This window comes from Bactrocera dorsalis, chromosome 4 (genome assembly GCF_023373825.1).
Source record: "Bactrocera dorsalis isolate Fly_Bdor chromosome 4, ASM2337382v1, whole genome shotgun sequence".
Classification (NCBI taxonomy): Eukaryota; Metazoa; Arthropoda; class Insecta; order Diptera; family Tephritidae; genus Bactrocera; species Bactrocera dorsalis.
This window is the reverse complement of record NC_064306.1, coordinates 39,452,895-39,467,082: the sequence shown is the minus strand read 5'-3', so window position 1 is coordinate 39,467,082 and position 14,188 is coordinate 39,452,895. Positions and strand designations below refer to the sequence as shown.

At 35.7% G+C, this 14,188-nt stretch overlaps 1 protein-coding gene across 2 annotated transcripts in view; it reads right to left on the bottom strand.

Annotated features, from left to right (window-relative positions):
• The window catches only part of LOC125778278 (carbonic anhydrase-related protein 10), a 157,348-nt gene extending 150,636 nt beyond the window's left edge, over positions 1-6,712 (bottom strand). The window contains exon 1 of one of the 2 annotated variants that reach the window (XM_049455085.1): positions 6,002-6,712. The gene's annotated coding sequence lies outside the window, so the exon portion shown is untranslated. The remainder of the gene's footprint in view (positions 1-6,001) is intronic. The other variant, XM_049455086.1, reaches the window with a different exon arrangement.
• Between the last annotated feature and the right edge of the window lie 7,476 nt (positions 6,713-14,188).

The window sequence follows — 14,188 nt, the reverse complement described above, 5'->3', positions numbered from 1 at the left end:
TCAACCTACTTTTAAGTAATAGAACTACTCAAATTTTGCTGGTTATACAGTTTGACTAGTTTGACATACAAAAATTAAGAGCATAAACTATTTTCGTGTTGTGTGTTCGCAACTAGTTATACTAACGTTATTTTAAGCAAAGTTATATTTCATTGTAGAGATTTTCGATGTGGAAAGTCTAACATTAATAACACTGATACACATCTATTTCTTGGCACAACGGCTGTTAAGAAGTTATAAGGCCGTAGGGAACAAACGTATTTTCAACGAGAATAATGTTATTAAAGTTCATTGCTTTTCGTAGCGTTAACACATTGCAATCCACTTCAACGAAGCTGCGTCTACGTTTTTAATTGTATCGAGGCGCTGAATTGTGGGTAACCTTTAAGGACGTTAAACTTGGCGAGCGAAAAGGTGTGCATTCATTGTAACGGTAAACTTTCATCTACCGGTATTGTGCACAGTGTGCAGAGTCTAGATAAATGTTCACCATTGAAACTATTTGTTCTTTTTTCAACTAACGGTTATTTGTAAGCACTTAAAGTAATCGAAGTGAATATCTGGTTGTTTATTATGATTACAAAGCTGGTTCAGAAATTCGATGTGTATATATGTATACATATTAGGGCGTTTTTTTTGAACTATTCATTTTTTTCAGTCCCGTCACGAAATTTCCTTGAAAATACCCTAAAAAAAATTCCCTGAAAATTTTAGCTCTTAATATTAACATTAAGACTGGACCAAGGCATGTCAAAATTTTCCATTGAAAATACACTATAATCGCGAATTTTTATATTTCAATTCCTACAGATCAGAGGTATTTTATGGCATCGCTTTGACTTTAGACGCATATTTCTCAAAATTGTTCACTCTACAAAAGTGCCCAGTGCAACAAAGTCATAACACACACCGGCGAGGTAGTACGGTGCTCTAAACCCGATTTTTCCAAAGTTTCGCATTTTTTTTGTATATATCTCGTAAATTACAGGAGCTATAGAGAAAATGTGCATGAAAAATTTGTAGGAAATTTTATATGCTATGAAAAAGATCTGAAGTTAAAATCGCTATCATTAATACTTCTCAAGATATTCGGCTTTTTAAGTAAGGCTGTATAGAATTTTTATAGATGGTATGTATTAAAAATCTATGAAAATTGCATACAGCCTTACTTAAAAGGCTGAAATGTGACTTTCCATTAACCTAGTCCCCTAATTTAAGTAAAATTTGTTGCATCCTTTATCTTTCCATAAAAAATCCTTATAAAACCGGGTCGAATGAACTTATAACAAAAAGTATATCGAAACCAAAGTCCTGACAATTGCCAACTTTTTTTCAAAAATGGGTGAAACTGTTTCTACACTCCATATGTGTACTATAGTTACCTATAACGTCTCCACATATGTATCTGCCTAGGTTACATTTACATAGCGTAACGCAACATAATGTTACTTAACATAACATCAAGTAAAACATCATACTATAATATATTACAAAACTTAATAGAAGAGTCGTGATAGTTTAAATAATTATGAATGAATGAATTACAAAACTATCACTCATACGTCATTTACAACCAGTTATCGTAAACTATGGCTTACAAATATTAATAAAAACCTAAAACAATGTTTTGTCACATAACAATAATTAATGAAATTATACATAACGTAATATAGCATAACATAATAAGGTTCGATAGCGCATAACATTACATAATATTAGATAAATCATGACAACGTAAGTCAAATATAGTGATATTTAACATAGAAAAACTTAACATAACACACAAATAAAATAATAATACATATTATATACTACTGCGGGCATGAAATAGAGTGACTTTTTAATTTAAAGAGCGAAAACCTATTCATCGAAATAATTTTTTTCTACGTTGGTGTGACTGTCAGTAATATCTGTGCTAAAAGTCACACCAATATTAATTTTGTGTGGGGAATCAAATTTCTGGTGCTGAAGTGTTCAATTTGTTTGAAAAGGCCTTCGATGATAGCTGTGTTTAGCAAGTGTTTTTGATTGGTACAAATTATTCGAAGGCTATCAAAAACAGCTGGTGATCAACACGCCAATAAGATAAAGAAATTGGTTAGACTACGAATAACAGTTAAAGATCAGTAAAAGCCATTTTTCAAACAGTCTTTCATTACATCTGTGAAACAATGCTTTCCCACTACCAGGATATCATGAAACGTATTATTACGATGAGTCATGGATCTTTGCTTACTACCTGGAAACAGACGATCAATCAGCCGAATATTGTGGCAAAGGTGAGCCCAAGACGAAAAAACCACGTCAAACTAGATAAAATTTGTAGAATATGTTGACAGTTCTCTTTGATTATCGAGCTCTGACCGACCAAGCTGTTAACAAGAAAAGCAATTTGAGCGTTATGCATCGTTTGAGCGAATCTATCTAAAGAAAAATGCCGGAATTATGGGCCGACAACTCTTGCTTTTCGCATCATGATAATACACCGTATTTTAAACCAATACCGTTCGCAACCAACTAAGCTCAGTGTGATTACTGGCAAACTCAAACGACTGCTTTCGGTAAAAGAATTTAACAACTGTTTCTAGGATTAAAAATGACGTTAACACAAGTTGATTGGGTTTAAGGGGGATTACTTTACGGAGGACGACATAGATTTAGAACAATAAATTAAAAATTTCAGAATTAACCACGTCTTACTACTTTCTGCTCATAATAGTATGGGTCTCTCCATCCAAAATGTTCACTCAAAATTTTTCCGTAGGAAACATTTTTTTTGTTCTTTCAAGGAAAATATTGAACACATTTTATTTATTACTACTAAATATGCAAATTTATAAATTTTAAAAATTTCAACGCTCGAATAAAACACCATTAAACATACATACATATTATACCATATACGAAGGAAAGTATTTCATTATAAAAGTAACTACTCGGGCTAATGTGAACGATTTTCTAGCTTTGCAGTGGGATAAACCACGAATGAATTTGACTTTTTTTTAAGAATTTTTATAAACAACAAATTTGAATGTTGAATTTGCGCTTCGGAGACGGTTTTCGAACATTGTCTCTAGTTTTTGCTCCTAGCAACGTGAGTTTTGTTTTCCAAACGTGCAGTAGCTTCGAATGGCATCAAATTAATGAGAAGTTTTGATGGTTCATTGTCAAAACTGAATAAAAATAGTTCCACTTAAAAAAAAAAAATATTTCTGAAAATACACCTTCTGTTTATAAAAAAAAAATGAAAAAAAATCAACCTATTCCTAACTCATCGGAAAACTGAGAAAAACATTGTTAACATTAGGCCGACAAGTTATTTTTATAATGAAATAATTTTCTCCGTACACGCAAAAGTTAAAGCGTACTTTTTTTAAATTACAATTTGTAATATTCGTATACATATAAATATATCGTTTTTATTCCTGGGTAAACTCCTGAACTCCTTTTTTACCTCTTTATTCGATACGACGGTAAAAAAAATTACTATTTACATTGAAAATACTCAGTGAATTCGATATGCCTACCACATTCTCCGGACACGTCAAAAAAATGTGCCGTACATTTGGAAAAAGCGTGACAGATGCTTGAAATCTCCATAATTGACAGAAGTAGGATATCACGTTGCCAGTATTTATGTCGAAACCACAGGAAAATTGAATTCATTCTGCAATTAATTCTAATTTGCTTACATTGATTAACAATTCTAATTAAATTGTGACAAAAAGGCCGGAAATTGAAAACAAAACGCAAAATATTTAATTATTCACCGGTATTTATTTTGTCGCCTTCAAAGTGCTTTCATTCATGCTAACGATTTTTCCAGTCCTCGAAACACTTTTTATAAGCACTTTTAGGTATGGCCTTCAGTTCCTTGAGCAAATTTTGTTTTATTTTTTCGATCGACTAAGGACGGGCTCCACGGAGGGCATAGTTCAATTTGGCGAAAATGAAAAAATCTGGTAAATATAGTGAGAGATCTATGATATTCATTGCGTTTTTGGCTTAAAATTCGGCCACAATCTAGCTTTATCACAAAAAAATTCAGTTTTATCGGGAGGATACCTAATATATCCACCAAAATGATTAGAACGGACTCGTGAGAGATGCTCAGCTCTCTAGCATTGTCTGACGATTTTTAACCCTTAAATGCATGATGATGTATATATACATCAGTGTTTTCTTCCTTACATAATTTCTAAACGGTAACTCAAACACATTTTTTTTTTACTTTTATTAGGTGCTAAAAATATCTGTGTTGACTTTTGAATGCAAACTTTCATGATATGACATTTCACTTTTTAATTTTAATAATTTGACAGTTTGGCGCGCCACTTAAAAAATACACACTTGGTATTTAAAAAGGAAAAATCATGCATTTAAGGGTTAAGCACCACATTCTTCACTTGTTTAATATTTTCATCAGTTAAAGAGGAGGTCGAAGGTCGAACAGAATGAAGCATATCTTCAACGATCTCTCGACCGTCTTCGAAGGCTTTGTAGCACTCGTGGGCTTGTGTTTTTGGTGAGCCTGAATCACCGTAAGCCTTCTCTAGTATTCGCAACAATTTCGCACACAAAATTTATTTAGAAATACAAAATTTTAGACAAATTTTTTGTTCATTATTTTTTGTTCCTTTTGTAATGATCGGAACGCACTACAGTAATGCAGCTGCTGTAAATAAACTGGTAAACAGATCACGCTCATATTTAGCGTAGGAAATAAGAACAGTTCTACCAACATAGTAAAATACATGTTTTGAAATATCATTTACCCAGGGAATTTATTAACAATTTTCGAATGATTTTTTGTCCCAACTAACATATGTAAAATTGACGGTTTAGTTTTAAAAATTTTGCACACATTCTTTGCTTACCAAAAAACTATTACTTGTAGGAATAAATGCTATCGAACGACTATATCGTATTGCTGCCATAGAAACTGAAATATCAAAAATAATTTCTATTATGAAAACTATTTCATTTGACGAGATATCTTCCGAAAATTAGGCATCAAATATTTTTCAAGGCACCGCAATATTATTTAATAAAATTTTGTACATTGGATGGCTATTTACGTATGATATAGCTGCCATAAATTTCGAACGATCGAACTCAAGTTCTAATATGGAAACTTTTATGGGGTTACATGGGCTTACGGGCTTCAAAAATCGATTATTTTTGTTGTCTTATTAAATTCTACAACACCTCTAGAATATTTTCCTAAATTCTCAAGTTGATCCGAGTAATAATTTCGGAGATAGAGCCTTGAGAACTTGTGCGCTCGAATAACTAGGCTAAGTGCGCCGTCTTTAAATGCCTTTTTCTCGAGACTGTGTTTCTGAAGTCGGTTGGTAAGATTTCTAGAGAACTACTCAACCGATCTTTATGAAATTTTACAATTTTTTTTTTTACTTTTACGAAAGTTTATCTTTCGACTACAAATGTTTGAAAAAAAGCTGCGAAATTTTCACTAAAAATTTAATTTTTTTTGGAAAAATGCCTGTCGAAAATCCATTTTTCAGTTATTTTCCCTTCGTTCAAGTTCTAAATTAAGGTTAAGGTTTTAACTAAAATACATATTTTTTCACTTTAGATGATCTTGTAAGGAGTTATCCTGCCAACGCGGGCGCATATTTCTTCCGACTGCTCACCGGAAATGGCTTCGCAATGGCCGAGTTTAAATTTTTTTTCCAAAAACTTCAGAATTTCTTTGTTAACAGTGTATATGTGTAATAATAAAAAATTCTAATAAAATATTTAGTTATTTATATGAGAAAAAAAATTGTTTAAGAAAGGCTGTTTTTTACCCCAGAAGACCCATATAACAACTTAAGAGCGTTATTTTTCGAATTGGAGCTTTGATAAGTTAAGTAAAACAGGCCAGTTTTGACAAAAGTTTTTGAATATACATAAAAAAGAATTTGAGGATTAGAAGAATTCATACAAATTTATTTATAATGAAAAAATAATGAAAACCAAAAATATTAATAAACTTTACCTAATTTCCTAATTGATTTTTTTCCACTTCTAAGCACTCACAATTTTCACCAAACACATGTTGGGCATTGGCACACTGTGCGTCGGTATCGCAGCAGTCGTCGCGCTTAATAAACTTTATTGCTGTTTCACTTTTTATGAGTGTTTACTGCACACTTCGTCGCCTTGCTGTGATTTTCACTATTTATTTGTTTCCTTTACTTTCTACACACACACACTGTCGGCGCACTTTGTTGTTATTGTTTGCACCGCCGTATTGTTTTCGCGTTTATTGTTACTTTTATTTATTTTTTGTTGCCTTGCAACGGTGGCGTTTTCACTTTGTTTGAGTGTGAGTGTGTGTATGTGTGATTTACATGCACTTCCGTTGCCGGTTTTTTAACTGCTTGCCATTTAATGCACAAATAACAAATACCGTAAGCCGATGCTCATAAAAGCTAGACAAGCGCGCACGAAAGGCAAGCACTCCAAATGCCAGGGCTAATTGCTAGCTAACAGTCGTTGCGTGGCACGTCGCACAGGTGCTAACTTCATTGTAGAAGTGTATGTTTCACTGCTTTTACGGAAGTAAATCAACTATATCCAAGCGCCTATGTTTATGCTATAACTAATTGTGTTGTTGTTGTTGTTGTTATTGTCACAATATTATTTGTAAGAACTGCTTGTTATAATTGTTCTTTGCTTAAATGTTGCCCAACGCGTGTAATGTTTTTTGTTTTTGTTGTAGTTTTTTTTTTGTTATTGTGTTTCGAAACACAGTGCTTCTGCAATTGTGCTAAATTATATCTGGCAGTCCGAATTTCATTTCAGCAGCCGCCAGGCAATTTGAAAAGCCAGCACACGATTGATTGCCGCGTTGCAATGCAAAGGTCACCAGCGCCAGCAATTACGGTATATTAATTTTGAGTAGTAGTATGTCATTTGTGGTCGTTACCATTAAGGCTGGAAATCCATTTACCGGCCGCTCAAATATTATGACTGCCGGCAGCTTTGTATTAAATGCTATTTTCACTCATTTTATCTACGCCGTCTCTCCATGCTTTATGTGCTATGCCACGTGCTAATTGTTTTTGTTGTTGTTACAGCTTGAACGGTCGTTGTAATAAATTTTGATGTGCTGTCACCAAATTTAATTCAATGAAAAATGACACACGGCGTTGGGTGCGCGCCGAAATCGCGTGATTTGTTTCCGTCTGCCAACGAAAAATTCGTCAAGTTAATGAGTTCCTATAATATCCCGCGGTATTTAGCAAATCGACTGCCATAACACCAGCTTATGTGCGTTTGTTTGATTAATCGAAGAACAGCGTACCTCGTGACGAGCTACGAAATTCGGTAGAATAATTTTTTTTTCACTTTCCTTATTTATTTAAAAATCCTAATATTTTCACAATAACAAATCGTTTTTCATTTACACTACACTCACACAGCAATGCGCGCTTAGAAAATATAGCTTTGCCGCCGAAAGCGTCCGCACACGTTCGCTTTTCAAACGTAACTGCCACTTGTTATCCTTTCGTGTCGGCTCGTCTGCCATGCTACGCACTGATTCGTTTGACAACGCCAGCGCTTATCCCCAACTACAATCGCATTGCTGTCGTTGCTGTCATTGCCCATGCTGAGGGACGAACACTAGCGCACAGCTGCTGCTGCTCTGTTGGTGCTGTTGCTGCGATTGCTGTTGCTGCTTCTCCTGTGCCTTTACTGTTGCTTTAACGTTTATCACCGTCAGTATTGTTCATTGTCGGCGTGCCCGTCGTGGTAATCATCGTCTTTGTGTGTTTTTAAGCATATTATTATTTACTTGTTGTTATTCCAGACGTTGTCTTTGGTTGGCTGTTAGCGTTAGTGCTGGTTTCGTATCTTCGGCTATTACCTTCGGCTGAGTAGATTCACCACACTTTACGCTCTTCGCTATTAGTTTTAATTTCTCTCACGCTCAGTGAAAGTCACTCTCAATTGTGCGTGATTCGTGGAATCCTCTTGCTGAGATTCATTGGAAACACGTGCTCGCCATAAAAACTCGGCGTGTGGGAGTTTATTGATACCTATTTATATGCATTTATGTATGACCTCCGGTAAAATCATGTTGCATATGATAATTTTGTTAGCACAACGCTTGTCTGTTGCATCATATATATAGACCTCTGAAGACATTAATTATGTGTAGTCTTATTCCGACTTAAATACTTATATTTACTGTACGAAAATAAAGCTTTCACGGCAAGACACTATGGCTCATTGCCTACAGTGTTTGTCACAAGGCTCTGTACCAGGTGCATTATTATGGAAAGTTATGTAGGATGCGGTGTTACGACATTGCCGTAACGATCGTTGCTAAAAAACTTTTTCAGATTCAGAATATATACATACAATGAGACCGTGGCCAAAATTAAAGACTGGCTTTCAAAAACTAAGCTGCGTCTTGCCGTTGGAAAAAACAGAGGCAGTGCTTATCACGAGCAAAAAAATGCTAGAGACGGTCACCATGAACATTGATGACCATAACGTTGTTACTCAATATTCATTAAGGTACATTGGCATTATGATCGATACGATGCACAATTTCAAGGTGACCATTAAAAAAGCCTGTGGTTAGGCGGCTACACTGACTGCGGTGCTGCCGAGAATATTGGTAGCCCAAGTCAGATAGCTCTGCTAACTAAAGTTTGCTAGTCAAAGCCGATTTCGGGGACATCACTGCGTAAAATATATACATGTGTCAATAAGGCAAAGGCCACAACCAGCTTATGTGCCCTTAGAGCTGCTTGTGCGTTTAGAACGGTATTGGGCGAAACGGTTGCTATTATATTTGGTCTTATGCTACCGGATATAATGATTTCTGAGTTAAGAAAAGTCTATCGAATAAATAGGCGCCTGCTGACGAATGCAAAAACGATAGAAAGACAAGTCTCGATGAGTGGCAAATGCAAAGAGATGCAGCCGATAAAATAAAATATAAATATAGTCTAATTAACAATTTACCTGCCTGGACAGACAACACGGTGAGACAGGCTTCTACCATATTAAACGAAATTCTTGTCGAGTAATGGCTGTTTCAAGGAATACCTGCACAAATTCAGCTACAATCAAGAAACACAACTTTCCTTGTTTGGAAATGTCGCAGAAAACGTAGAACATATCATTTTCTCCTGCTCGAAGTACATATGTAATGGAGAGAACCACCACAGAAGAATTAACAAACGAAAGGATGACACCCCACAACATAGTGAATCACATGTTACGATCAGAGCTGGTGTAGCTAAAATTAAGAGTAGGCCGCAATAGCGCTCCAAGAACTAAGAATGAAAGAAAGGCAGAGGAGAAGCATAAGACCACTTGAATAACGCTGAAGGGAAGGTGTGAAGCAGCATTTATCCCCAGCCCAGCGTAGTAGTGCTTAACGGTGGTTCCACAGGTCCAAATACAAGCTACAACAGCCGAAATTAAGGGTTTAGTACGTAGACATACTGTTCCGCATCAGCTTAGTTTCTAATACTGTCCGGGCGTGGTCCCGAAAGAGATGTACTCGTGTATGCTGCCAGTTCACGTTGGCAGAATCATTGGAAGATTTCTCCTTCAGAAACAAAACAAAAAAACGCAGCGTTTGTCAGATACAATAGAATCGTTCGACCTCTGTATGGTACTAGATAATAAATAATCGTTTTTCATTGGTTTTAACCACTCTTTCAGAGGTGATATTTTCGTTACTATTTGATTATATCATTATATGTATATATTTAGCCGAATCGGTAAATATTTTTATCATAGATTTATACAACGCTTTTTGTTTAAATGAATTTTGATGTTAATATGTCAACTAGAATGTGCTTACGACCCGAAAAGTTTTTCTGGCGATTTTTTATGGAAAAACTTGAGTAAGTTTAAAATTTTGTTTTCGGTGTAATCACGGAATCGTTGAAAATTTTATAAAAAGGTTATGGAAGGTTTATTTTATCAAGAACAGCAGTATGTGAGTAGTACAAAGCATTTAGTGAAGGTCGTTTGGTCATCGTTAACTTTGAAAAGGTTGAAAAAACAGTGCTTGAGAATTATCGTGTTGCCTCAGAGAGACAGCAGTGGATCTTTAGTTCTTTTGTGGATCGCTCAACACAATTTAGTCAATACCCCTGAGTCTTTTGCAAAAAAGGACGTCGAATGGAAATGGCAAAAGAGCTACTTAAGAGCACAGCTGAAGAGCTAACATTCATCAAAAACATTATTACTGATGACAAGATGTGGGTTTGTAATTATTTCGTCGAAACCGTTCAACAATTTGACGAATGCCATCCCAGCCGAGGATTATAACAAGTGTATGAAAAAATTGGTTAAGCTTTGGCACAAGTGTATTATCAGCCTACATTTGTTTTGCAACAGGTGAAAATGAAGTATTTTTTGTCAGCCGGTGTAATATTTGATGTTAGAATGTGCGATATGACGAAAATCATATATTACTTAAGAAGTTTGTTCATTTCAGAACAGTAAAAATTGGCTTAAATTTTATCATTTAATATGGGGTAAAAAATGGGAGCCTCATTTCTCTCTTTCCGGCTTTATTTTTCTTGTAGTAAGCCAGTGGTGATACTAGGGACTCGTGCTATTTGGAAAAATTTTGCATGACCCTCTATCACATATAGAACTTTGGCAAACAAAAACTTGTTCAGATGTGAAGAGCTTCAGACTGGATTAGACCAAAGTAATTTGAAGCTAATTCTAAAATGGACTCTAAAGTGATTCAATATATCCTGAGAAGGTCAGCTCAAGTTTCATACTTTTACTGATTACAAAGTATGTTTAAGGTAAAATCAGCTAATGAAATAAAGTCACACATAACATTTATTGATCAAACCTCAAGAGGTAAGAGATTATTACGTGAATTGGACCCTTATTCACATAATAACCTCTTACTTAATTGCTCGAGACAATGAAGGCAGTTTTACGACAAACTCCGCAGTCAAAGAAACTTAAACCCAGCAAAACTCCACGTTTATTGATCTCTTTACGAATAATGTCCAAAAACACACAAAAATACCTTTCTTTAACGGTATGATATGTAAGAGAAGTTAAGTCATTTCGACGACAAGCTGTGCCGAAAGCTAAGTAGAAATTACCGCAACAACCACACAAAACTCAAAGTGCCGTTCACATTTTAAGCGCTTGCCTTGTCCTTTAAGTACTACATTATAATCGTTCTTGAAGCAAGATCTGAGATCACTCAATTTAGTGGACTTTTATGTATTCATCAAGTTGTGGATCACAGTCTTCTTTGCAGTACCCTCACTTTATTTGACCAAATTCAGGCATTTATAGAAATTTAGTCAGTACTTTCTTCATCTATGACATCTAACTAGATTAGTCTTAGATCTGCTAGTTCACCTGAGTGATTGAAAGTAATAGATCCGAGATATTTCAACCCTAATCTTGTGTAAACTTCACAATCCAATAGAACGTGCCGATATAATTCAACCACAGACAACTTCGACAACTGTTTTTTTTTACAGTTTTATAAAGACATTAATATGTGCTCACCACTCTTTTTAAAGAAATCACTATAAATTAACAGCCAAGTACACAACTTCACACAAATTATTTGTACGTCTGTCCACTTGCACAAAGCAAGAAACTGCGAAAAGACGTGCTGCAATTGAAACTCATTTGGTTAGACAAATGAAAGCAAAAGAGCAAACGTTTGTTTATTTTTGTCTTGGCGTCTATTACACGTATCCTTTCATAGTCTCACTCACTCACTGGCCACACAATTTTAAAGCAAACAAACACTTATGTTAATTTTCTCTATATATTTGTAAGTTTGTAAGTTTGTAAGCATACATTTGCATTATTTTGAGAAGTGACTTCGTGTGCTGACCATTTTATTTCCAACACCTACGTGTACGTGAGCGTGTGTGTGCGTGTGCTTTCGAAGCATGCAAACACATTTTATAAGCATATTTGCCCAGCAGAAAATATTTTTCAAGTTCTCCGCAAATACACTCACTAGCAGGCAGCTATCTAAATTTTTCTATTCCCGTCATTCTTCCAACGAAATTCATATGTGTCCGCACATATCCAAATAGCAGCGTATGTAATGCCTGAATCTGACCACTCAACGTCAATTGCAGAAAGAAGAAGTTCTCGAGGAAATGCAGAATACTAATATTTCTGTTTGACAGAGCGTATTGTGTGGGAGTAACGAACAGAGAAACCGGCAATATTACTGATGTCTTTTAGCGTTCTTAGCACATTCTATAAATGACTACAGATGGGTGGAAAAGAGCTGCCGGAAAAAGTTCAGGCAAAACGGTTTTTTTGCAACGATTCGAAAGGCCCTGCCTTTCGTGTAAGATAACAATACTCGGAGAATAATTATAAGAATGTATATAAGAAGCAGAATATAACTGAAAATATAACCGAAATTATAACCCAACCGATTTTAATTGCATATAATTATTATGAGTTATTTTGAAAACAGGCGGTTGCTGATGAAGGCACCAAGAGCTACTCTATTCCTAGTAGAGTACCACAAGGTTCGGTTCCAGGTTCCTTCTATGGAACCTAATGTGTGATGGAGTGCCAAGGAGACACCAAACGAAAGCTTTAAATTATTTGAATACCCAGACGACCTTATTATGGCAACAGTGGCTAAATACTCATACCTACATGACCTTCGGAGCTAATGCAATTAGTGCATAAACGGTAGACGCCAATGGTATTCCTCAATGAGTTTAGAATTGGCTGAGTAAAAGACAGAAGTCTTGCTTAAAGGACTAGAAACGCCTTATCAAGAATGATGGCAAATTAAGGCTGCGTGCGTTCCAGCCGCCGATTTTTACTCGAAAAGATAATGAGATCGGTTGTGTTAAGTATATGCAGCTCCAACACGGATTCAGTCGCTAGGTATTAAAGCATATGCCAGATAAATAAGCCCAGTGCACAGGCTGTCGGCACTAGGAGTTATCAGTTCTTTTCGAACTTCATGCTGATGCTCATTAACACCCAGGGTAATGAATGTGAGCGGATAAATAAGTTAACAGTGCCTGCCGTCTAGCAGTCAAAAGAGAGAGTCAAAAAGCTTAACAATATGGCAGCAGCGATAGCAAACCTGACTCAAAGGACGATGGACACACATGCTGATACCGGACATCCATTCGTAGATTGACAGACGACATAAGGTCCTAGACTCTAATTTAACCCAACTACTAAGCGGACATGAGAGCTTTACAAGCTACCTAAACAAATTCCATTCCAAATGTCCGACGAGTTCAGAGAGCTTAGAGACTCTGAGCATGTATTCTTTTATTGTCCTCGTTTTTTAAGTTCAGGGGAAAACTTAAAACTAGGCCCGATGGTAGTTTTATGGGGGAAAATTTTTCCAGACTCATGAGTCAATCGACTGAGAACTGGGAAGCAGTCAGTGAAGCGCCAGTCTCAAGCATGACAAAACTGAGACATATAGAAAAGAGTACGATTTCGTCAGTCAGTGTGATAGCAGAGACTGAAATGTCTTATCATTCCCACGAAGTAATCTTAATCATATGGTTCTGTGGGAGAGGTTTAAGTTGGATATAGGTCAGGTTTAGCGGATTGAAGTTCCGCAAAAAATAAAAATAACAAAAAAAATTAAAAAAAAAATAAAAATAATAATAAAAAATTAAAAATTATAATAAAAAATTAAAAAAATATATACAAAAGTCGAAACCAAACTTGCAACATATAAATGTGCACCACTGTAAGTCTCTGCTGCCACAAAGTATTTGCATTTGATTTTGGAACTTTTCATTTTCATTTCATTTCGTATTATAAATGTCTTTTTGATTCGGTTGCCAAAGTGTCCAGCAGTCGGCAGTCATCAGTGCGACACATACACACACAACGACAACAATAACAACTGACCATATATGGATATTGCAACATACCACTGTGGCATTTGAGCACAACTATTTTATGCGGTCAACTCGGCTAACCAGCTAACGGCCTGCCAACGTTGGCGACCACAACTGCAACATTGCAACTTCGCCAGTGTGCGCTAACTCAATTTTTGTGATTTTCTGATTTGTGATTTTGCGTGCATATGCACCTTCTTACACACGCATATACATATGTATGCATATGTATATATGTACACATATATGTATGTGTTGGTGTGTTAAATGCACACTAGTGCCGCGTATGGCCTTTTTGTGCACCATTC